The 24,011-nt window shown below is 38.3% G+C and overlaps 1 protein-coding gene across 4 annotated transcripts in view; it reads left to right on the plus strand.

Moving 5' to 3' along the window:
* The first annotated feature begins 18,410 nt into the window (after positions 1–18,410).
* DNAJC13 (DnaJ heat shock protein family (Hsp40) member C13) overlaps positions 18,411–24,011 on the plus strand; it is a 127,923-nt gene continuing 122,322 nt past the window's right edge. For all 4 annotated transcript variants that reach the window (XR_009261770.1, XR_009261771.1, XM_058729902.1 and 1 more), the window contains exon 1: positions 18,411–18,619. The gene's annotated coding sequence lies outside the window, so the exon portion shown is untranslated. The remainder of the gene's footprint in view (positions 18,620–24,011) is intronic.

The following is a 24,011-nucleotide window of genomic DNA, read 5'->3' on the forward strand; positions in this document are numbered from 1 at the left end:
TATTTCTTATGGGGAAATTCACTTTGATACAAAATTGGTTTGGATTACAAGCATGTTTCCGGAATGAGTTATGCTTGGAAACCAAGGTTTTACTGTATTTATCATGTGCCAAATACTTCTCTAAGTTTATCACAAAAATTAACTGGTTTATAGTTTCAACAAACATGAAAAAATAACTAGCCTGATTTTTCAGTTGAGGAGCCTGAGATACAGAGGTTTAATAACTTGCCTAAATTCACCTTTCTTAAAGAACTATTTAATGATAGATACGGGATTCTCATCTGTGTAGTCTGATTCCAAATTTCATGCTTTAAACTACAACCATGTTGTGGGCCAGGAATTCTCAAAGTTGAGTAAAAACCAGAACCACCTAGAAAGCTTGTTATACCAGATTGTTGGGCCCCACCCAGAGACTCTAATTCAGTAGGTACAGGGTAAGATCCTAGAATTTGCCTCTTGTTTAGTTCCCAGGTGATGCTGATTCATTTGGTCTGGGGTGGCACATTTTGCTAAGTTCATTTAAGAAGGAAACAAATTGCACTTGTGGACATTTCCACTCTGACCCAAGAGGTTCCTGATCCTGACCAGACATTACTCCAATTTCTGATGCAAATTGTGAGAACCTAGTGAATTTGGGTACACAAAAGTATAATGTAGTATTTCCCCTCCCTACTAGTTGATCCTATAAAGTATTGTCTTCTTTGTGGTGACAGCAAAGTTAGTCCTAATCCTAGCACTTAGCCTCAAATGAAATGATGGCATTGGTTGATGACCTTTGGGACTTTGTTGATTTTCTCCCTTATTGTCCTTCCAATTGTACCTGCGCTATGCAGTACCTAGGAAAAGATAATATTCTGAAAAATATATTTCTTGCTGTTTTATTTTGCTCAGGATCAAAATTTGGAAAATGTAGAAAAGCACAATGAAGTTGAGAAACATTTCTTATAGTACCACTACCGAATGTTAACCGAGTTTAATGTATTTGCTTCTTGTCATTCTTCCATTCGTATCTATTTTTAAAATAAAAAATTGATATACTCTTATTAAAGGATCTTGGCAAATAGTGTTTGAAAAGATTCACTGGAAGTCAGGGTGAGCTGACCAAGAGCTGCTCCAGGCTAGCCTAAGATCTCTTTACAAATTGCATCCTTTAGGATACGTATGAGCAAAGAGGCATGTTCCTAGAAGACATTGATCTAATTCCCACCAACAAAAGCCCAAGTTGCCGTAATATGACTTTATAAATTGGCTCCTTGTTACGAAGGCAAGAATTATGTTCATTTTATCTAGTTATGCTTTCAGCCACAAAGAATTTCTCCCATTCTCAGTGCTCATATTATAAGCCACTAAACTCTGATCAAAGAGTGAAGCAAGGAATATTTAACAGAGACATGCAGGTTCCTATTAAGGCATGTCTAATACTTGGGTTATTTTGTTACTTTAATCATGTAGCAATCTTGTTGCTTTCTATAGCAACAAGTAAAAAGCAGGAATTCTTCTGACCAGCTAGTTAAAAGCCATGTTCTTCAAAACTTTTTTACTGTTCTTAGTGTAGCTACAAATATTACTTTCTAGCTGTCTCAACTTCTGAATAAGCTCTCTAATCTCAGTCTCTTTATCTGTAAAATGTGAATGATAACATTATTTATTTCATAGAATTTGTTGAAGATTAAATGAGTTGATGTCTGCAAGGCAACTAGCAAAGTACCTGGCACATGGGAAACACAATAAATAGCAACTAATATCTATTATTAACAAGGACTGCATAATGTAATTCCTGTCCTGTTTTCAGACAATTTCTGAGAAGCAATGTTATAGTTTGTAGTCTTGTGATGAGTTCAGTAATGTGTGAAAACGGATACAATAGCTACTTCAGTGGAGAAATGTAATAGGATATTAAATGAAAGTGCTGTTTTGAGAAGTGAATTAAATGCACATGAGGAAATAAATGCTTTGTTAAGGACATGAGGGCAAGCACAGTCATAGATCCCTTCCTTTTTAGAATATTATCTCTAAGCCTGGAAGTATTACCTTTAAAGCTTAAAAAGGCCCAGAACAACAAGGAAGGAAAAAGGAGATAATATATAATGATTTATGGGTGGTGTAAATAAAGTATATCTATTATAGGTGGATAATATGTAAAAATTATATGCAAACAATGACATTGACTTAAGACATAATTTTTGTCACTTTACCATACAATGGAGCAATTCCACACATAGGTATCTACCCAAGAAAAATTAAAACATGCCCAACTAAAGATTTGTACAATAATGTTCACTGCAGCTTTATTCATAGTCACCAAAAACAGGAAACAATACAAGTGTCCATGAGCTAGTAAAAGAACCAACAAGTTGTGGTACATCTATATGATGAAATACTTCCAGGAAAGAGAAAGGAATTAATTGCTGACATATGCAACAGTGTGGGTAAACTTTTAAGACATGTTAAAGAAGCCAGACACAGAAGATTGCATGTTGTATGATTCCATTTATATGAAATTCTAGAAAACGCAAATCCACAGAGACAGAAAGCAAATCAGAGTTAGCTTGAGGCTCAAAGTGGGAGCAGGGAATTACCGTAAATGGAAATAAAAAAACTTTTTGGAGGGATTGAAAGGTTCCCAAACCAGATTGTGGTGATGGTTGCACAACCGTATGAGTTTACTAAAATAGATTGAACTGTGAACTTAAGATGGGTGAATTTTTTTATATGTAAATTGTACATTAATAAAGCTGTTAAAAAGCTAATGGGGGCGGGGGACACTTTGTGGGCTGGAAAATAAAAACTGTAATAAAGACTGACAATGCTGGGAGTGTTTAAATTGGATCAGGGAAGGCTGAGACTCAACAAATTCCTGTCCATTACTGGTCCCCAAAGTACAAAGTACCCAATTTACTCCAATGACAAATTTAGATGCAGGAGAAAATAAATCCCATATACAAGAAATTGTGATAATATCAAATCAAAGTTACCTTTTGTTTCAGCTTATACCTGTAAACAATGGTAAGAATCCTGAAAAGTAGCTGATAATTAAAAAATGCTTAAACAGAAATGAATTTTCTTATAACAAAGTAAAAGCACTTACTACACCTGAATGGATTGGAAAAATTCAATCAAACAGGACAATGCAAAGTGTAAGCTTACTAAAAGCATATCTCGTATGGTGCTATAAACAGTGGGAGAACTGCATTTGCCCATCACCTGACCATGTGTCTGAACTATGTTCATAGCTAGCAAGAGGACCAATTTTTAGTACACTATTTTAGTACACTATTTAGGACCAATTTTGAGTACACAAACTTTAGACCAAGTTCTTCAAAAATTTATGTGTGTATATATATTTCTTCAAATATTGGAAATAAGAAAGTATCTGACAGCATTGTTTGCAATGGCAAGAACCTGGCAATGACCTGAATATCCATCAATAAGGGAATAGAATTATGGTACAACTTATTGAGAATAATGTGGAACTCTCAAAATTCCCGAGTTAGATTTATATGCATTGAGCTGGAGGAATGTCTGTGTTGGGGGAAAAGCAAGATTTAGAGGAATGCATATAGTATCATCCAACTTTTGTAAAAAATAAAACTATATATGTCTAGATGTATGTAGGTGTTTGTAAAAGTATGGGAAAGTTTGGAAGGATAAACAGAATGTTTATAACCTCAAGTGGCTGGATTTGGAGAAAGGTGGGTGATATATCTGTATTGATTTTATTTTGATCTATCTCTATGGGTTTTGTTTTGATATATCTCTGTATCACTAGACTAGTTACAATGAACAAAAATTAATTTGCAATTTCAAACTGAAAATCTTGGTGTAGGCCCTCCTCCTGTCCTCATACTCAGCCAAATTCTTCATGTTGATATAGTAGACTTGGTATGAAATAAAACCACAGAGCTGATTTCTTTCCTAAGTGTGGAAGCAGATAATAATCATAATAATCACACCTGATCTCTTCAATGAACTTGGCTATTGCTGTGTATAGATCAGCTGGAGTTTATAGATGGCTTTACTGCCAAATTTCAATGTCAGCTGTTGATTTTTCCTGTTGCTACATTCTATTTTGTTCAGATAAATTGTTTTTGGTAAACCAATTAAGCATATAAACCTATACTGGAAGAAATTGATAGGTAATACTTCAAAACTAAGCAAAATGGAAGTATGGCAATCTAATTTTATTCAGGAATATACAGTTTCCACAATCGCAGTAGAAACTCAGTAATTAGAAATCAGTTTAAACCACATGTGTTTCAACTTCTTATTATTCTTTACCATATCTGTTTGTTGAATTCAGAAATAGCTGCATTCAAAATGAAAGAAACGAGGAAGTAAAAAGCCAGTAGTCATTTAGAGTTAAAAATTGGAACTTCAGGGGCGCCTGGGTGGCTCAGTCGGTTGGGCGTCTGACTTCAGCTCAGGTCACGATCTGGCGGTCCACGAGTTCGAGCCCCGCGTCGGGCTCTGGGCTGATGGCTCAGAGCCTGGAGCCTGCTTCCGATTCTGTGTCTCCCTCTCTCTCTGCCCCTCCCCCGTTCGTGCTCTGTCTCTCTCTGTCTCAAAAATAAATAAAACGTTAAAAATTTTTTTTTAAATTGAAACTTCAAAAAATATATATTTTCTTTATAAAGTGAAATGGTTAAAAGTATTAGGACTGAATACTAACTCTACCTATATATATGATTTGGGACACATTTTCTTAGCTACCAAATAAGAACTAATAATTCCATTTCTCTTATAAGTTTCTGAAGGATTAAATAACATAATGCACGTATAGTATTATTAAGACAGTGCCTGAAAAAAGTAAGTACTCAATAAACATCAGCTACTGTTACTATCATTTGGGACTATTCAATGGTTAGGTATAAAACTGAGTCTTAGCTATGCCCATCATGAACTTAATGCTCATGGCTGAACTTACTGGTAGTTCTCAACCAATATCATGCTCTTTTTTAATGCAGTTGAATATAACCCTTTTTGCAATGGGACTTCATATTTGTGTTTTCAACCCTGATTATTCATATTGAATTCCTCAGAATTGCTTTACTGCCATTGGAAATTCCTTGGTCTTCAGTATGTTTAGAAGAACTTCCTTGCCTTTGGAGATAGCTAAAAGAAAAAAAAAAAACACATTTCACCATCTTCATTTCTGGAAATAAAAGCAATAAAATATAGGGTATGAAAGATGATCAAGGGATCTAGCAAGTGAGTCTAACTCAAAAAAGATCTAGGACAAAACATGACTGGAGGCTGAAGTCATTAAAGGGATAGGACACTTAGATCACAGGATTGAAACTAAAGAGAATCAATACCAGAACTGAGAGTGGTTGTTTACAGGAAATTTTTGCAGACATTACCCATGTGCTCATGTACTTTATTTTTGCTACAAGCTTGGCATATGTAATATATAACATATTACATGTGTTAAAAATATTGTGTGTACATCTTACAAAAATAAAATAACTAGATAGGAATATTCTAAGCTACAGGAAGGCTACAATTTATTGCAGAGTGAGGAAGAATTGTACTAAACTTAATAATAAAAAAGTCAAGAGATATTCTTCCACATCTTTTGAAATGACCTATGTCCAATAATGTTCATTCCAGCCTTGTTTATAAAAGCAAAAGACTGGAAACAACCTAAAAGTCCATCAATAGGAGAAAAATTGACTTATGATTCATCTGTACATTGGAATAATTTTCAGCCTTCACAAAGAATGAGACAATGAAACCAATTCTGGGGATATATTATTAATCAAAAATGTAAGCTACTGAACTGGGTGTGGTTTGCTACCATTTCTGTAAAAATTAACTATATACATGTAATATAGTTATATTTGTTATATATGTGTTATATAACATGTATATATACATATACACACATATGTATCCATTATACACATATACATTGATGTATGCATGTAAGATACTCAGAATCATGGAATGGTCCTGATGCTTTCCAGTTCTCATTCTTGTAACATCCTGGAATAGCTTGGATTTTAAAAAGACATCCTGAAAAATTGAAATGCTATCAGCTTTTTAAGTGTCATCTTTTTAGGGAGCTGAGTTTAGCCTTTCTGGTGCTTCAATGAAACAAATTATAATTCCAATTGTAGTACTAAGTAGTAGAGCGGTATTTACTGTGCTCTTGCTCTGTTCCCGGCACTTTCCAGGCACTTTTCCACGCACTATAGATAGTGCACATATGTACGGACCTTCACTATAACTCTGTGAAATATGTGTTCTTTTTATTCATTTTAAGATAAGGAGAGGCACCTGGGTGGCTCAGTCGGTTAAGTTTCTGTCTTAGGCTCAGCTAATGATCTCATGGCTCTTGAGTTCAAGCCCCACATCGGACTCCGTGCTCACAGCTCAGAGCCTGGAGCCTACTTTGGATTCTGTGTCTGCATCTCTCTCTGCCCCACCCCTGCTTGAGCTCTGTCTCTCAAAAATGAATAAACATTAAAAAAAAAAATGTTTTTTTTTTTTTAAATGAGGAAACCGAGGCAGAGAGACTAAGTAACTTGTCTAACTCCCCCTCAAAAGTGAAGTGTGGACTGTGACCATGTTCTTCATTGATCAAAGAGGAGGGACAGCCAGTAACATTAAAAAAAATTTTTTTTTAACGTTTATTTATTTTTGAGAGACACAGAGAGAGCATGAGCAGGGGAGGGGCAGAGAGAGGGAGACACAGAATCTGAAGCAGGCTCCAGGCTCTGAGCTGTCAGCACAGAGCCCGACATAGGGCTCAAATTCATGAACCATGAGATCATGACCTGAGCCAAAGTTGGACACTTAACTGACTGAGCCACCCGGGTGCCCTTCCAGTAACATTTTTATCATCAAAGTTCTCTGATTTCAGAAGACCGCTGCCAGAATGAATTCCTGGGTCACTCTGAACACAGTACTTGAAATGCCTGCCCCACCCTACCTCAGACAACTTTAATGAATACTGACAGACGAACATATGTGAAATGTCTTAACATGTGTAAGAAAAATGACAAACATTCTATTAATTCTAAAATACTTAAGGTGGACAAGGTTTTTATAATCTCAATACAGGTAATATCGCCATTTACCTAGCTGGTAATTTCTACCAGAAAAGCCCCTTTCTTCTTTGTATCTAATGCATTTTAGGAAAGCTAGTGCTCCTTGTAAAGAAGTCTAAGAAAACTTCCTAGTGAGGGAAAATTGCAGCAAAAATCCCCAGGCGAGGGCACTGGGGACAACAGACAATACCGGAGCAACTGAAGAAACAGGAGATGGCGAAGGAAAGCCATGATAGCTCCTAACGGCAAGCAGTAAGAAAGAAAATCTATCCAAGCCAAATTGTTTTGTAGCCTTCTACTTCTAGTAAGGACAGAGCTGGCTCAGAACTGGCATAATTCTGAAAATTATAATATATGCTAGTGCTGACACTGTGTATCTTATGAGAGAGTATCAAAACATTTTACCCAAAGACAGCAATTTGACAACCTCTTTATTCTCTAGAACAAACCCCTTGCCCCGGGTACTGGAGGTTTTATTCGAGTTAATACAAAAGCAGACGGAGACTTCTGTCCTTTGTCTTTGGATTTAAACTCCTTCCCCTATAGAAAAGTGTGCTTGTGAAATACACAGCATTAACACTTTAGCCAAACATATTGCCAGGGCATCATGACTCGATCGCGGAAGGCCTTTTCTCAGCAACGCCAGCTCAGAACTATAAGCCAGGACGCTGCTTATGGCAGCAGGAAGTTTACAAAGCAGTAAACATCTTTCCTCTCTAACTAGTCTCACTTATAAAAGAATTGTGTTCAGCAAATAACAATGTGGAACACCATGGGAAGAGAAGAGAGTAGAGCAGAACAGGGTCAGAAGTGAAGAGCAGGGAGAAAAACAACCATTGATTTTATTTATTTATATTTATGGATTTTGTTTTTGAACCTTTAATATCAGAGAATGGACCATAGTCTCGGTCTGGCTCCTGTAGACTTCTGGATGCCAGAAAAGGGTGGAAAAGGGAGAAAACGCCTCCCTTCTTTGCATTAGAAAGAGAAATGTCAGCAAAAGGTATTGGTTTGTTTTCTTTGTTCTTTTCATCAGCAAAGCCAGTGTGCTGCTATTGTTTGCTGGCCTAACAAAAATGAAATCAAGGCTTTCACTGAACAGCCCTTCTATTCTTTAGCCAAATGCTGAATCAACATCCCTGCTTCTGCAACAGCTTGCTTTAATGATCCTAGACAGTTTCTGTTCTTGTCATGTACTGGGTCACAAAGAGGAAAGAGGGATAACAGAAAGCAGAATGGGACAGAGACCAAATTCATGCTTTGAAGGCTATTTGGACTGGTATCAAAACAGTTCCTCAGAGAGGCAGAACTGGAATTATTTATTAGCTTCCTACTACATATGTTTTGTAGTTATTTTGTGTGCCATGGTAAAAATTAATGTTTTATAAAATCTCTATCCTTCTCATTCAACTGAGCACATTTAACTATTTTCAACAAATCCTGTTGTGATCTTCATGACTTCTCTGAGAATTTTCATATATTGATTTTTTTTTTATTATCCGTTGCTACAACTGTGTTAACACTATCTGACAGACAGAATCAAAGGTTAATGCAAAACGAGATAAACAACCTCCAATCCAGAGGCTTGTTAGGGTCTGGGGGTGCTACACGGTTCACTCCGGCCCTACCCCTGGCAGAACGGGAGATCATCTCTCACAGTCCAAATTGTTAGAGGCTTGAGTGAGCCCCCAGGGCTATGAGTTCACAGTGGTGACATGTAGTAATGCTTATGGCATTCTGAGCCAGAGGAAGTCAGGCTTTCTCTTCAGACACTCGAGCCACCACTCCCTACTGTCCTGTTTGTGGCACTGGATTTGCCATCACCCAGGACTCCTGCAGTGGAAGAGAGAGTCAATACCACAGTCACAAAGGGACATCAGCAAGGAATGATTAGTTGCCTTTTTCAACTGAAAACACTCTTAATAATCTGCAACTGTGTAATCAAATGCCACCTAAGTCCGTGTAAGAATCTCTTACAATGTTAATCAGGGTGTTTTTGTAATCAATTGTTGCCTGAGTAAATGGATCATGTAGGAGGACTCTTCAACTCTGTTGATGGTTGAAGACCTTTTGGTCATTTTTTATGTAAAAGTCCCCTTGAGTGAAGTTGGGGGGAGTGATTAAAAAGTGAAGTAAAGGAGTTCCCGGGTGGTTCAGTCACTTAAGCATCCAACTCTTGATTTCAGCTCAGGTCATGGTCTCAGGGTTGTGCAATCAAGCCCCCCAACACCCCTACCCCCACCCCCAGCCACCCCCGCCAGTCAGGCTCTGAGTTGGGCATGGAGCCTGAGTTGGGCATGGAGCTTTTTTTTTAATCTCAAAAAAAAAAAAAAAAAAAAAGTGAAAACAAAAAAAATGCAGGTGGAGAGAGAGAAAAATAGAAAGGTCAACTATGTATGTTTGAAGATAAAACCAGGTTTCCTTGCTCATCCTTTGTGGGTTGTTACCACCGTTAAGGGCTGTGGTAATATATTCATCTGCTCACTTCTTAAAATATTGGGAGAGTGTTCCCAGTGTTGAAATAGTCCTCCTTTTCCCAAGACACCTTTTGCCAAATGGAAGAACAGGTGAATGAGTTAGGGAGTACCACTAAGGGAAACAAAGAAAATAACCAACAGCTTCCAGGACCTAATTTCTTAATACACCTGATGCCACATAGATGTGGACTCTGGGTGCAAGGCAACAGATAATGTAATAAATCATCTAAAATGCTAATATACAGTCGTTTTAATTTTTTTAAAAAAAGTATGAAAATATCCCCTTTAATCCACCAGCTTTGATCCTATGCAGTTTAATTTCAGTTGATTTTTGATTATTTTGCAGTTTCACTTCCCCCTTGTCATTTATTTGATTTCACTAGAAACGGACTATTTACTTTCTATTTGTTACTCCTAATTTAGGCTATCAATGGGTTGGAACTGAGGAAGACTGCAGATCAGAGTAAGTTCTATTTTCTGTTATTTAAAATTACAGACAATATTTTTGAGGAGTTCATTTACCCATAGGTCAAATTTTAATACAAGATAACACAGTATTATGAATGATGTTGATAAAAATAAGGTACAAATGTAGTTCTGCCATGTTATTTTGAGAAAACACACCATAAACAAAGTGTGGAAGAGTTTTCCTTTATTTACAAACCTCCAACATAAATTTTTAGTGGAATTACAACCAGAAGTGACTTGGTAATGATCAAGGAAAGAGGAAATCATGGCTATTAGAGCTAATGTCTTAAATGAAGGTAATCGGTTTAGAGCACGGATTTTGAAATCCAAGGGACCTGGTTGGAAAGGCTCTGTAACTTTTAGTGATAAGATATTGGGAATGCTAAATACCTTCTCTAAAGTCCTGGGTTCCTCACCTAGTAAACGGGGATAATAGCATCTTCCTTTACAGGATTGCAATGAAAATTAAATCAGATGATGTATTAAAAGCTCATAGCATAGGGGCACCCGGGTGGCTCAGTTAGTTAAGCATCCAACTTCAGCTCAGGTCATGATCTCATGGCCCACGGGTTGGAGCCCCACAACAGGCTCTGTCCTGACAGCTGGGAGCCTGGAGCCTGCTTCAGATACTGTGTCTCCCTCTCTCTCTGCCCCTCCCCTGCTCATACTCTGTCTCACTCTCTCAAACATAAACATTTAAAAAATAAAAAAATTTAAAAAAAAAGTTCACCAAATCACTGGGGTACCTGGGTGGCTCAGTCGGTTAAGGGGCCAACTGCAGCTCAGGTCATGATCTCACGGTCTGTGGGTTCAAGCCCTGTGTCAGGCTCTGTACTGACAGCTCAGAGACTGGAGCCTACTTTGGATTCGGTGTTTCCCTCTCTCTCTCTGCCCCTCCCCTGCTTGCTCTCTCTCTCAAAACTTATAAACATTAAAAAAAATTTTTTTATAAGTTCACCGGATCACCAAATTTAATTATTCTGTTTTTCTATATAATGTTAGAAGACATATATTTTCTCTAATGTGGATTTCATTAACCTATGTGTCTGTGTGTAAATATGGATTACTTGAAAAACTATGTAACTATTAGAAAACTATGTTTGCCATAAGATGTCTCTATACATGTTAAATAATTTAAGATTGTTTACAAATATTAAAACAAAATAGTTTTTATTTCTCAATTTAAACTTCTGTCAACAATCAAATTAGTTCTAAAACATGAATAAGTCCGAGTTTTGTAAAAATATCCCCAATGAATAATACAGTGAGATATTTAAATAGATGGTGACTCCATGGTGCTTTAGGTCTGAAACAAGCAAAATGTGGTAAATCATTATTTAGCACCTCCCTGACATAAATAATGCTGACATTATTTAGCTGTCAGCACAGAGCCCGACATGGGGCTCAAACTCACAAACTGCGATCATGACCTGAGCCACTCAACCAACTGAGCCACCCAGGCATCCCAATTTGGTGAACTTTTAAAGTGTTCCTTAGTCTAAGCTATCCATATGATTTTTGAAAGATTCTGTTGTCAGACCATAAATGATAAACTCAGCCTACATATAAGACTATATGTTGGAAATTCCTTGGTTTAGAAATATTAATGACCCTCACGAAAAATTTAACCCCTAAACTTCTAACTAGTTATTACTGCATACATTTTCTCTCTGGTGGAAATTCTCAGTGTTTATTATTTGGTAATTCTCCTGAAACCATCTGGGACTCCCTTAGGCATCTTTTCCTCTACCTACTGACGGTAATAATAACCACCACAGAATTTGTGTTCTGGTCATAGCAGAAAATCTTCAAGTTTCTAGAGAGTACAGAGGAAGGACTAGAAGAAGATCTAAGTTGTCTATTCTAATTGTTCAAACTGTATCATTTCGCCTGTAATTAAAAACAGTCATCAAATTACTCTTGGAAAATCCTAGGCTTTGGAACCAGGTGGATGTGGATATTTTTAAAAAAATTTTTTTAATGTTTATTTTTGAGAGAGAGAGACAGAGAGAGAGAGCAAGCAGGGGAGGGGCAGAAAGAGAAGGAGACACAGAATCTGAAGCAGGCCCCAAACTGTCAGTTCACAGCTGGATATGGGCCTTGAACTCACCAGCTGTGAGATCAAGACCTGAGCTGGAAGTCTGATGCTTAACTGACTGAGCCACCCAGGTGCCCTTGGTGGATGTGGATTTAAATTCTAACTCTGGCACTTACTTAACTGGGGGACTTTGGGCAGGTCCCATAAGCCCTCTGAACCTTGGAGACTTTCTCATCTATACAAAACAGGTAACAACATGTTGTAACAGATCAGGGTGTAGGGTAAACTTTTAGTGCACAGTAATACCCCTCCCTTACAACTCTTCTTTGCTCTGTCATGCCTGTCTTCACCTTCCATTTTCAACATAGTAATATAAAGTCTCCTATTCCATGAATATGTATTCACAGATAAAAAACAAATCTCCCCAACTCAGAACGGGATTTAGGTCATTAGAGGTCCTCAATTCTACACCCATGAAATCAGTGAAGGGAACTCAACAAAATTCTGATTTTTCCCATGATTATTATTTTGATGCTTTTAATAAAACATTAAATAGCAAATCCTTTTTAGGTTTCTTTCATCTTTGGGGTCTTTGCTTTGCTGGTACCCTAAACACTTGCTTAAACTGCCTGCTGTGTAATCCAGCACTGCCTCAAATATTGCATTATTTTCTTCTAGAATTACAGAGAAAGAGACAAAAGGTATATAAGGAAAAGAGGAAGTTAACACTTAGGAAACATGAGTGGTGCTTACTAAATGCTCCATAAAAGTCTTCTTTTGACCTTCTTTCTTGGTTTTTAACATTTAGACAGTATTAATTTATTCCCTATTATGAAAGATAAGGACTTGGCACATTTAGTCTATCTCCCTCTCCCTTATCCCATTTTTAAGTTTATGATTTTTATTCTTCTATTATGTACATTTATAATATTAAATAATATTGGTCCATCATTATCAGATAGTGTGTCTTGACTCTTAATCCTCAAAACAACTGTAGTTGATATGTATATTACCTTCCTTTCTTTGATAAGGAAATTGAGGTCCAAAGGTTAAGTAGCTAATAACTGGTAGAACTGGGATTTGAACATTTACAAGATAAAGGAAAGGTAAGAAAAACATACATACATACATATCTCCCCAAGTAAGTGAATACATTCGTCAGAAGATAATCACAAATGGGAAAAAAAGGGGACCCTACTTGCTGTAATTAAACCATTGTTTCTTTTGAGTACAGTACACTGCTTTCCACTGTCAAAGGTTTGTTTGATAGGCAGAAGTGTAATAGACCCACTGTAACTGTACCATTTTTTGAAATTGCGTGACTGCAATGACTAAGTGTGTGAGTGACTTTCATATTAGTAAGATTTTTTTGAAATTGCATTGATTAATAGGTACCTTTTATTTTGCTTTACATTCATTTACTATTTATTTTTTGCAAAATATCCACAGTATAGATTTGAGAACCAGTAGCTGAACTTGAAATACTACTTCCTATATACTAGTTTTATTTTGCTTTATGCTAAGTAAGTGGCTGCCACCTGTTTACTGTTGCTCACAAGGAAAAAAAAAAGATAGTCATGGGTTTTTTTGGCAAAATTAAGTTTTATACAGAAATGGCAGTCATATCTTTATACGTACAAAGTCAGCAAGAATTTAATTGTGTAATTAAGTGTCATGTTCTTAGATGAACATAATATGAACAAGTCATTATCCAATATCAACAAATCGACATCTTTTCCTCATAGTTGTGGTGAATTTTGATGAAATCAATGGGAAGTACAAGCTTCTGTGCACCTAATTAACTTTAGAGGATGTTTTCTCACCTTGACTCCTAGTGAATGGGCCATTGGCATTCTAATAACTTCATGATCAAATTTGGCTTATTACTCAAATATTGTACATATGAACACCGCATGCGTCTAGGTCTTTACACATCGTTAACATTCATGTATGACTTTAGCAAGTCGACTGTGTTCTCTTGCAAGAAATAAAAAAATAATGACACCTTTTTGGCATGAAGTATTTTATGATTTTTCATGGGAAGAGTACTCAGATACAGTTGTCAAGAATGAACACTTGAACTTCCCTGTTTTGTGAAGTAATAGTTTAAATGTCTGTTTATCTTGTCTTGGCCAGACAGAGGGAACTCAAGCACAAGGATTATATATAAACTAGTTGGAGACCCCGAGATTAACTATAGCGAGGAAATTAGGTATCGAGTGCTTAGTAAGCAGGTGCTCCATCCACATAAGTTATTTTAACTTTCACTACTGTCTCTCAAGTTATCAATATCCCTAGTTTACAGATGAGGGAACTGAAGCTCAAAGAGGATCAGAGACTTGCTTGTGATGTTTTACCACCTTATATTTCCTTGAAGGGCTGATGAGTAAAAATGTCTGTAATAATTTCATAGCAGATTGGAAATCTTTACTGCAAAACCCTTTATGGAAAAGCATACATAAGCCTCTTGATTTTTCCTCAAATCTGGTAATACTGAAAGTGTTTCATTAACTAGTAGGAACGTTTGAACTGGAAAATCCTCGGTAATGCATAGACTGCAAAAAAAAGAAAAAGAAAAGAAAAAAACCAAGCAGTTGGGGTTAAGTTTAATAAAAGAACACAGAAGGCCTTTTCCTTAATAAAATAGTATTTCAATAATGGTTTCAAATTGTTAAACCACACACCAGGTATTTCATTTTCCTTCTTGATCCAACCCTGAAAATAAGGTCAGAACTCAGTAATTTTCTGTAATTAAATGAAAGCATGTTTTGGATAATAGAAGTTCAAAGTCCTTCCTATGTGAACATAATTATACTTTTTAAAAATACATTTTCATTCATATTAATAAAATTAGAGTTCCTGGGATAGGATTAATTGAACAGGTGAAGCCAGGCTATGTTTGATTGGTTGAATTGATTGATTGATTGATTGGTTGGCTGGCTTCAAGTATGCTCCATGCCCAGCTCAGAGCCCAACTCGGGGCTTGAATTCATGCCTGAGATCAAGACCTCTAAGCGGAAATCAAGAGTCAAATGCTTAACCAACTGAGCCACTCAGGCACCCCTATGATTTATTTATTTAATTGTGAATACTATTTATGTGTACATGCATATGCATATACATCAAGGAATCCATGTACTATCATCATTTGTCACATGTTGGTAATATTTTCAAGTCTGTACAATTATTTGAGTATTATAGAGGAACATAACAGGCTATATGTGGTGAGATAAACCTTAAGAAAAACAAACAAAAAACAACCACATAGAAAATTAAAATGAAGTCCAGTAGAAGGTGATTCTGTGGGAGCTTCAAGCTTGTTAACTGGAAAGTATTTTCTGACTGTATGTCTGTACAAGACTTTCTAAGCCAGCAGTGTCAGAGGAAAAGATAATAGGAGCCACCTATAAAATTTTACATTTTCTAGTAGCTACATTTGAAAAAAAAGAAAACAAGTAAAATTAAATAATGTATTTTACTTAACCAAATATAGATCCAAAATATTCTTTCAACATGTAATCAACATAAAAATTATTAATGCAATATTTTACTATTAAATCTGGTATTTTAGCTTTATTTCAAGTATTCAGGAGGTACATGGGGTTAGTGGCTACTGTACAGAAAACAGGTCAAATCTTGCTGAATTACACAGAGTTCCTAGGGATTTATTTTGGATCTGGACATTGATACAACTAGGAAGGACAATTTATTTATTTTAAAAATTTTTTTAAAGTTTATTATTTTAAGAGAGAGAGAGAGAGAGAGAGAAAGAGAGAGAGAGAGAGAGTCCCAGGCAGTCTCTACACTGTTAGGGCAGAGCCTGACCTGGGGCTTGAACTCACAAACTGTGAGTTCAGTGAGCCACCCAGGTGCCCCAGGAAGGACAATTTAACTGCAACAGGGAGTTTAATCAGGTGTTTGACCATCTTGTGGGTTCCCTAAAATCTAAAACCTCTCCTGCTTTGTAAACTAACTTATACCACTGATGAAAGTAAACAGCTGTGAAATATTGTCAGTATATATATCACACAGTTTAGAATGGCATCTTCTGTGTTCCCCTTTCCTAACTAAATCTGATTTGTGTACACTATGAACGTGTTAGGAAAGATAATGCAAATTTAAATTTTGAGTAAAAAGACAAATCCAGAAAGAAGTCTGAGGGGCCTGCCTTGTATTTGTCGCCCTTTTTAAAAAGAGTGTGTGGGGGGGTACGGATTTAACGGAAGAAAAGGGAAATAAGGGACAAGTCCTCCTGTCCTTCCTGACTCCTGTGTTTAGCTCTAGTGTTTTAAGGAGGACACTGACAAACTTGTACAAATCAAATTAAGAGCAACCAAGGCAATTGTGAAAAGGCTTGAAACCACATCCTGTAAGCAGTAGCGGAAACCATGAGGAATACGGTTTCTGAAGATGGGAAGCTGTGGCTGGGGTAGTCAGTGATAAACAGAAGAGAGAGAGTGACATAGGTGATTAGCTGTATAGGCAAATACTTAAAGGAATGCCACACACAGGCAAAACAAAAAACCAAAATGCTCTTGAAAGAGAGGTCAAGTTGGCTGAATACAAATAAGATAGTTTCTAAACCTTAAGAAAAATATCTTGGAAGGCAGGCGATTTTCCACTATTGGGGATGGGGGCATTGCAGTATGCCTAAGTCTTCTCCCAACTCTGAGAACTGATATTTGTCCCAAATATTGAACAGAGAGGCTGTGTGGAGGTTTACTATGTCACTGGCTTTGATGTTACAAGTTCTGTGACTGTATCTCTGCTTAACCTTTAGGAGTTAGGTCACCTTGGGCAAGTCTCTTGGACTGTCTTTGCTTCCTCTAAAAAATGAAAATAATACACTCCATACTGACTTCTGTAATTATTGGCAGGCTTTGCAACCTATAAAATGCCACATAAACCCGTTTCTGTTTCCATGGGATAAGACAAGAAGGCTCCTTAACTAAGCCCTCAAGTTTCTTTTTTCTTCTACCCTTCTACTCTGTTTAGGGTTCTGTCCACACCCAGCTATTCCTAACCCCACCCCTTAGATGCACCTTATCTTACTGCTGCAGTACAGGAAAGACTACTCTGAGCTTAAATGCAGTCTTTTTCTGTCCCAAGGTAGGGCAAAGGGTCAACAGAGTCAAGAAGCAAAACCTGTAAAAGTCACTGTCTACATTTTTCATCCTGCAATCACCATCTCTAAAAACAAGTCAACCGCTGAAAAAGACTCTGATAAATCAATTTCAGCATTGCTCTGCAGAATATTAAACCCTTTATCAGACACGTTTAACCCACATGAAATAATGTATCCATGCAAGTCACCCCCATTCATCTTTTGAAGTTTGCAGCAGCATAATTTGTTTTTGAACTGCGGTCTTTAGAGTTCAGGTCTGGGAGGGGAGACTGAAGTTCCTTTAACTTTTGCTCACAGGTGAACACACAATGTCCCTTCTTTCCTCTAACCTGACGCCCCGCCTCCAGCTCCCTTGTGTGCTCAGGGGAGAGGCTATTGAGGGCACCGACCATGGAGTCAGACTGCTAGGGTTCAAATACCAAGTCCGTTACTGTGGGAAGGAGCCTTAATTTATCTGCAAAACAAGGACAATTCCTACTTCAGAGTTGAGGATTAACTAACCCAAATAAAACCCTTGACACGTGAGCAGCCGACAATAAGTGGAGCTATCAGTATTATCTTCTCGGCCCTACCATCGACGGAAAGCCGGAGGCAACACCTAAGTTTTAGTCTTGGCGACACCCCCAGACCAGCAAAAATTTAAGCCCTCAAACTGTCGTTCTGGAAGTTTTAATAGTGGTGAACCTGCTGACTCGCAATCCAGCCAAACCGCGTAGTAGGCTGACTCTTCGGATATCGTGGATATTCCACGGCACTTGAAGTCCAGCGCGAAGCTGCGGAAAGGATTTAAAACAGGACATCTGGGACTTAACAGCGTAAATATATGGACCGCACAACACCCGGCAGGACTCAGAGCCACACGCCGAAGGGCGTGACCTTAGGAGAACACGCCGGAGGGGCGTGGCTCTACCCGCGAGGGCGCGCGCGCTCCGGGGTGGGTGCTTCTCGGCACGCACCAAGGGGCGGATCCCCCTCACGCGCTGCGTGGACTCCGGATCCTACAGCTGGCCTCGTCACTTTGCGCATGTGTAACTTTTGGGGGGCGGGCGGGTCGTAGAACGCGGAATTTCTGGGAAAAGGGGGCGAATGGGATGGGGAGAGCCGAGAAATGCCTGCGGGAGGGCGGGACAGAAGGCGGAAGAATTGAAATCAGCTGACCGGGTCTCGTGACAGCCTGGGCGGTGGCGACGCAGGCGTATTGGAGCACGGTCGCTGAAAGCCTGAGTGAAGATGGCGGCCTCCAGAGTGAGCCTCTGAGAGGCAGAGGGAGGAGGCGGAGGGGGCGGGGAGGCCGCGCCGCCGCGGCACCAGGAACCCGCGGCAGCGGAGCTACAGGGCCCCGACCGGGGAAAGGGGAAGTGGTGAGGCGGAGGAGGCCGGGGTGCACCTCATCTCACTCCGGACGCGGAGCCGGCGGCGGGAGGAGCTCGGGCTGGAGGCTCTCCAGCCTTCCGCGAAGGTAAACCGCTCTGGGCACCGGCCTCTGGGGGCTCTTTCTTACCCCCTTCTCACGCCACGGATACTTGAGGGGCCGAGGACAGGAAAAAGAGGGGTGGTGTCTTGGCCTTCAGCTGCTAAGGAAAGCAGATTACCCTCCCCCAAGGCTGCTGGTCTGGTTCCTCCCGTCGGATCCCCCGTGTCTAAGTGACAGTCTCCCAGGGTGCTGCCTTGTTCAACCCCACCCCTCTTTTTTGGCTTGGTTTTTCGTTTTCTACCCACCGTGGCCCCCCAGATCTCCTCTGTACAGCCTTACCCCCACACACCTCTGACTCCCTTCTGGACTCCGCCCTCGGGATTCCCTTCCAGCCCTCTAGTCTGAACACACTTTCTGCTGGATGCCGGCAACTCTCGTTTCCTGGGGTCGGCGACCCCCTTTTCCCCCCACGTCCGGTATAGACTTTTGGACTTTCTTTGCTTAGCTTTGTTTCGTTTTGTTAGGAGATGGGGAGCACCCGCGTTTTTTTTTCTCCAGTCTCTCCTTTTTCCAAAATCAAGTTTATCCTCTAAGGTTTTTCCTTTTCCTGCAGGGAATCTTATTTTCAGTGGTCTTTTCCTTCACTGCCGTGATTTTTGCTTTTGAATGTGGCCTTTGGATTAGGTGAAGTAGGACTGAAATGCTCAGTGAACTAGCAGTTGAACGCAGATTTGAGTACACTGAAGAGTGTCTTCCCTTAAACTGCGTTGTTGTAGGGTGTTCAGTTAACCACTCTCGTGTTGAGATTGTTTTATCAGTTGATGTCTTGAGATTGTATCCTTTATCAGTTGTTGGGGGGGGGACAGTAAAAAAATCTCCCCCTAATGTGGCCATGGTTTCCCAAAGTGATAATTTCCCTTCTCTGCTTTCCCTTTTACCCTGCCGTGATTCCCCTAAAAAAGGAGGGTCTCTCTGCCTGATGTTTTTACGTTCTCTATTAAGGACTTTACACTATGTAGGGTTATTTTGAGCCTCTTGGAGTGTAATGTCTTCGGGGGAAAAATTCAGAATATTTCTTCAGGATCTACCCTAGTGATTGTCTTACTTTTTTTTTTTTTTTTTTTTTTTTTTTATAGGGCTGATGGATTTCTAGGTTTGAAAATACTGTCTGCAGAGTTTGAGGAAATTACAGTGGTTAGGTTTTGTAGTATATTATCAGTACTCTCTGAGTCTGTAGGGGTATGAAATAGGACTTGCCCTAAAAAAATTTATTTATTTATTTATGTATTTAGAAGACTGCTTGTGAGAAACTCCGTATCTGAAAAGGACTTGATTCGTGTTTCTTTGGTTTCTGGAAAGTGCTTTAGTGTTTAAACTGAATGTAGTATATAACCTAAAACCTTGTTAACATTTTAAATGTAATATGAGACAGTATTTAAATAGCTGTATCTCAAACTTTGCTTTTGCTATTAATATTACAATGGGATATATGTCCTGTTTAGAAAATGTTACACTGTATTCCTAGCTTGAAAACAGGAAATAGAACATATTACGGGAGGAAAAGAGGAGTCAGAGGGTTATTAAGAGATAGGAATGTCAAGAACCTTAAGCTTATAGTCCGGTTCATGGAAAATACCAGCATTTCTATTCCACTGGGAGGCAATGGATATTCCTCTTTTTCTAAAGTGGCAGTAGTAAATAGTCTATAAAATATATGAACACTTTCAGTGCCAAAGTTAAGGAATGATGGAAAGCAGGAGTTATTTGTAAGAATTTAACTTTACCCACAAATAAATTGAAGCTGGTTGCTAAGTTGGATGTAATAATGCTGGCTTTATTAAATTTGTAGAAAGGTTGATAGTTGAATCTGGTTCTCAATAGATACTAAATTACAGTTGAAAAGAAAAGGACCTGTTTTAACTTAATTTGGCTCAGTTCCTTAACCAGTTCTGTTTACACAGGTGATTTTGAGATTTCCATTGCACTTTTCCCCTGCTTCTCTGATTGAGGTACTTAAAATGAGTAAATTAGATGCAAGACTGTGCAGATAAACTTTAACAAAAATTTGGTTGCTAATAGTTTTAGGCCTAAATGTTGACTGTAATGTCTAGCAGGGGTTAAAGGGGAGGTGTTTTGAAAGAAATCCTTTAAGACAGTGTTTCTCAATTTCATTAAACCTAATAAAGACCCCCTTTTTTATTCCAAATAATTTTTAACACCTGCTTTATTGTCCCAAGATAGTTTTTAAATAATACAGCCACCTCTGGCTTTGGTCCTGGGATAAAAAGAAGCTTTGCTCTCACTGTTGCACCAGAAAAGAATGGGACTAACTTTAAATTCATGACTTTTTCTTTTTTTTTTTTTTTTTGGAAATCTGTTAAAAAACTGAGGTCACAGAGCAGACTACTAGCCCAGAATTTAAGGAGACAGAGTAGACTTGCATTCAAATTCACCTTCATTGGACACAGCTGGGTATTGGCAAGAAGCGTTGAGCTAAAAGAGCTGACAAATTGATGAAAGCTGAGTATACCTTTTTCCACGCTTTTTCTCCACAAACTCACTGGGCATTCCTAGAAAAGATTGGAAAGAACCTTGGGGAATGTCTGTTGTTGGTGCTGACTTAGAGGAGGAAAATAGCAGTTCTCAGGAGGGGCACAAAACTCTGATTCTTTCTCTTTGCTTTTATGGAGCAAAAACCTTAATCTGTGGAGGGAAGGATATCTCTGCTGGCCTTGTTGGTGAGCATTCATTGAGCTGGGGGAAGACCAGAAAAGGGGAAAGAATCTTCTCAGGGAGGGGCACTGAGCTTAAAATTGCTGCCAGCGTGAATAAGATCATACCCCTGAGATCCAGAGATCTAGTGTATGCCTAAGACTGAACCTTAATTGAACCACAAAGACTATCTCCAACCCCCTACCATCATAAGTTTTGAGTAACAAGTAAATGCAGAGTATTACTAGGTGAGGAACTAGATTATGCAAAGAGTACAGCACAAAGGATCAAATAGACATTGCTTTAGTAAACTGTCCCTCACCATGGGCACCAGCTATTCTGCACATTTGAAGCCTGTCGTACACTGAGAATAACCACAGCAACAGCACATCAAACCCAGCCTAACTTCTAAACAGATCACAAACACTGCACTAAAGACCTAGCAAAGACAAGCCCATTTTCAGTTACCAAATTTATTTGCCTCAGTCTCTCTTGTTCTGTACATGTTCAGCTTCCAACCAAAAATTACGAGGCATGCTAAATGGACAAATTTTTTTCTCAAGAGAAAGCAATTACCAGAAGTACACTTAGATTAACGTAGATGCTATTATCTGATAGACAGTGTAAAATGACTATAATGTTAAATGTTGAACAGAAAAGTGGACAGTGTGCAAGATGAGATGGGTGGTTTCACCAGATAGAAACTATAAGAAAGAATCAAAAGAAATACTAGAAGTATTAATACACAGTAAAGAAATGAAGAATGCTTTGGGGCTTATCAGAATTGACATAGCCAAGGAAGGAGTCTGTAAACTTAAAGATGATAGAAGAAATTACCCAACTGAAACATGAAGTTAAAAAAAAAAAAAAACACCCAAGAGCTTGGGGATAGTATCGAACATTTTAATATATAATGACTGAAATCACAGAAGAAGAGAGAACAGAGCTGAAGAAATACTGAAATGTTTGAGGAAATAATAGAAAATTTTCCAAAATTAATGTCAGACATCAAACCACAGATCCAGAATCTTAGAGAACACCAAGAAAAATACCCATGCCCCCCAAAAACTCAGAATACACCTTGACATCATATTTAAATTGATGTAAACAAAGGAGAAAGAAAATCTTGAAGGTAGCCAAAGAGAGACCTGTACAGAGAAACAAAGAGTTAAAGTAGAGAGACCATGCAATCAAAAAGGCAATTGAGTGACAACTTTAAAGTACTGGAAGAAAAAAAGCAAAAATATTTTTCAACAATGAAGACAAAATACATTCTGAAACAAAAGCCAAGAGGACTCAAAGTGTAATCTTTCCATTTACATGATAGTTGCATTCCTAGAAAATTATACTCCTATTAAACTCTGCAAAATGTACTTTGTGATTTATATTTAATACAGAATTAAAATTGGCATTAGTTATAAGTAGGTTTTTATGGATGTGAATGCCCACTTGGATATTTGAAAGTCAGCTAAGGGTAGTTCTTCAACCCATAGGACTGTCTTATACATTGAGGGGTATCTAGCTCCATTCACTGAATCATAGTACCGTAGTTCCCCCATCCCCCTTTATTCACTTTTCACAGTGTGAATTACTCAAGGTCAATAGCAGTCCAGAATCAGATGATCCTCCTGATGTCAGAAGGTCAGTAATAGCTAATGCTATGTTACAGTGCCTGTGTCATTCCCCTCATGTAATCTCATCACATAGGTATTTTATCTCAAATCAGGAGGAGGCTGACAGTACAGTAAGATATTTTGAGGGACCATAGTCCCATAACTTATTGCAGCACGTTGTTATAATTGTTCTGTCTTATTATTAGTTATTGTTGTTAATCTGTTACTGTGCCTAACTTCTAAATTAAACTTTATTATAGGTAAATATGTATAAAGACATAGTCAATATAGGATTGGATACTATGTAGTTTCAGGCATCTACTAGGGGTCTTGGAACACATTTCCTATGGGTAAGGGGCAGGGGGACTACTGTAGTGTTTCTAATCATAGTGTCTCATGGGGCAGCATCCTGCCCCAACCATTACTGTAAAATCGTAGTCAGTAGTTTTCAATACATTTTTCTGCTTCAGCAGTTTTCACATGCTCAGCACATGCCAGTCAGTAACATCTCTTGCAGTATGGAATGATTCCTAATTGTGGATACTCCTTTGAGAGTCAGTGATTTAGGGATATTTTTGTAGTAAGTAACTTAAGCCAGCATGGTTGTGATCATCTTTGCTAACTTAGACACAGTTACATTTGCAAAGTACAGTTAAGTATGGTTCACTAAGATGTTTATCAATAAAGATAAACATAATTTGCTAGTAGCTCTTTTCACATGCTCCTAACTTTATTCAACAGCCTGCATATTTGAGTTTTACTTGTACTTTTATGGACTGCTTATAAAGAAGAGTGATCTCTAAAACAACAAAGTTAATTCATTGGGATTTTATAGTTGAAGCATTATAAGTTGCCCTTAGAAGTGACCACACTGCCTAAGCAGTGTTCACATATTTAGCACATGGCCGTTGGTAATATCTCTGTGCAGTTGATGAGTAAAAATGTGATACATATTTTTTAAATTTGAGAGAGAGAACGAACATGAGTACGTATAGGCACCAGCAGGGGAGGGGATAGAGAGAGAAGGAGAGAATCCTAAGCAGGCTTTGCACTGTTAGCACGGAGCCTGATGTGGAGCTCATAATCATAGACCGTGAGATCATGACCTGAGC

The sequence above is a fragment of the Neofelis nebulosa genome, chromosome 5 (genome assembly GCF_028018385.1).
Source record: "Neofelis nebulosa isolate mNeoNeb1 chromosome 5, mNeoNeb1.pri, whole genome shotgun sequence".
In the NCBI taxonomy this organism is placed as follows: domain Eukaryota; kingdom Metazoa; phylum Chordata; class Mammalia; order Carnivora; family Felidae; genus Neofelis; species Neofelis nebulosa.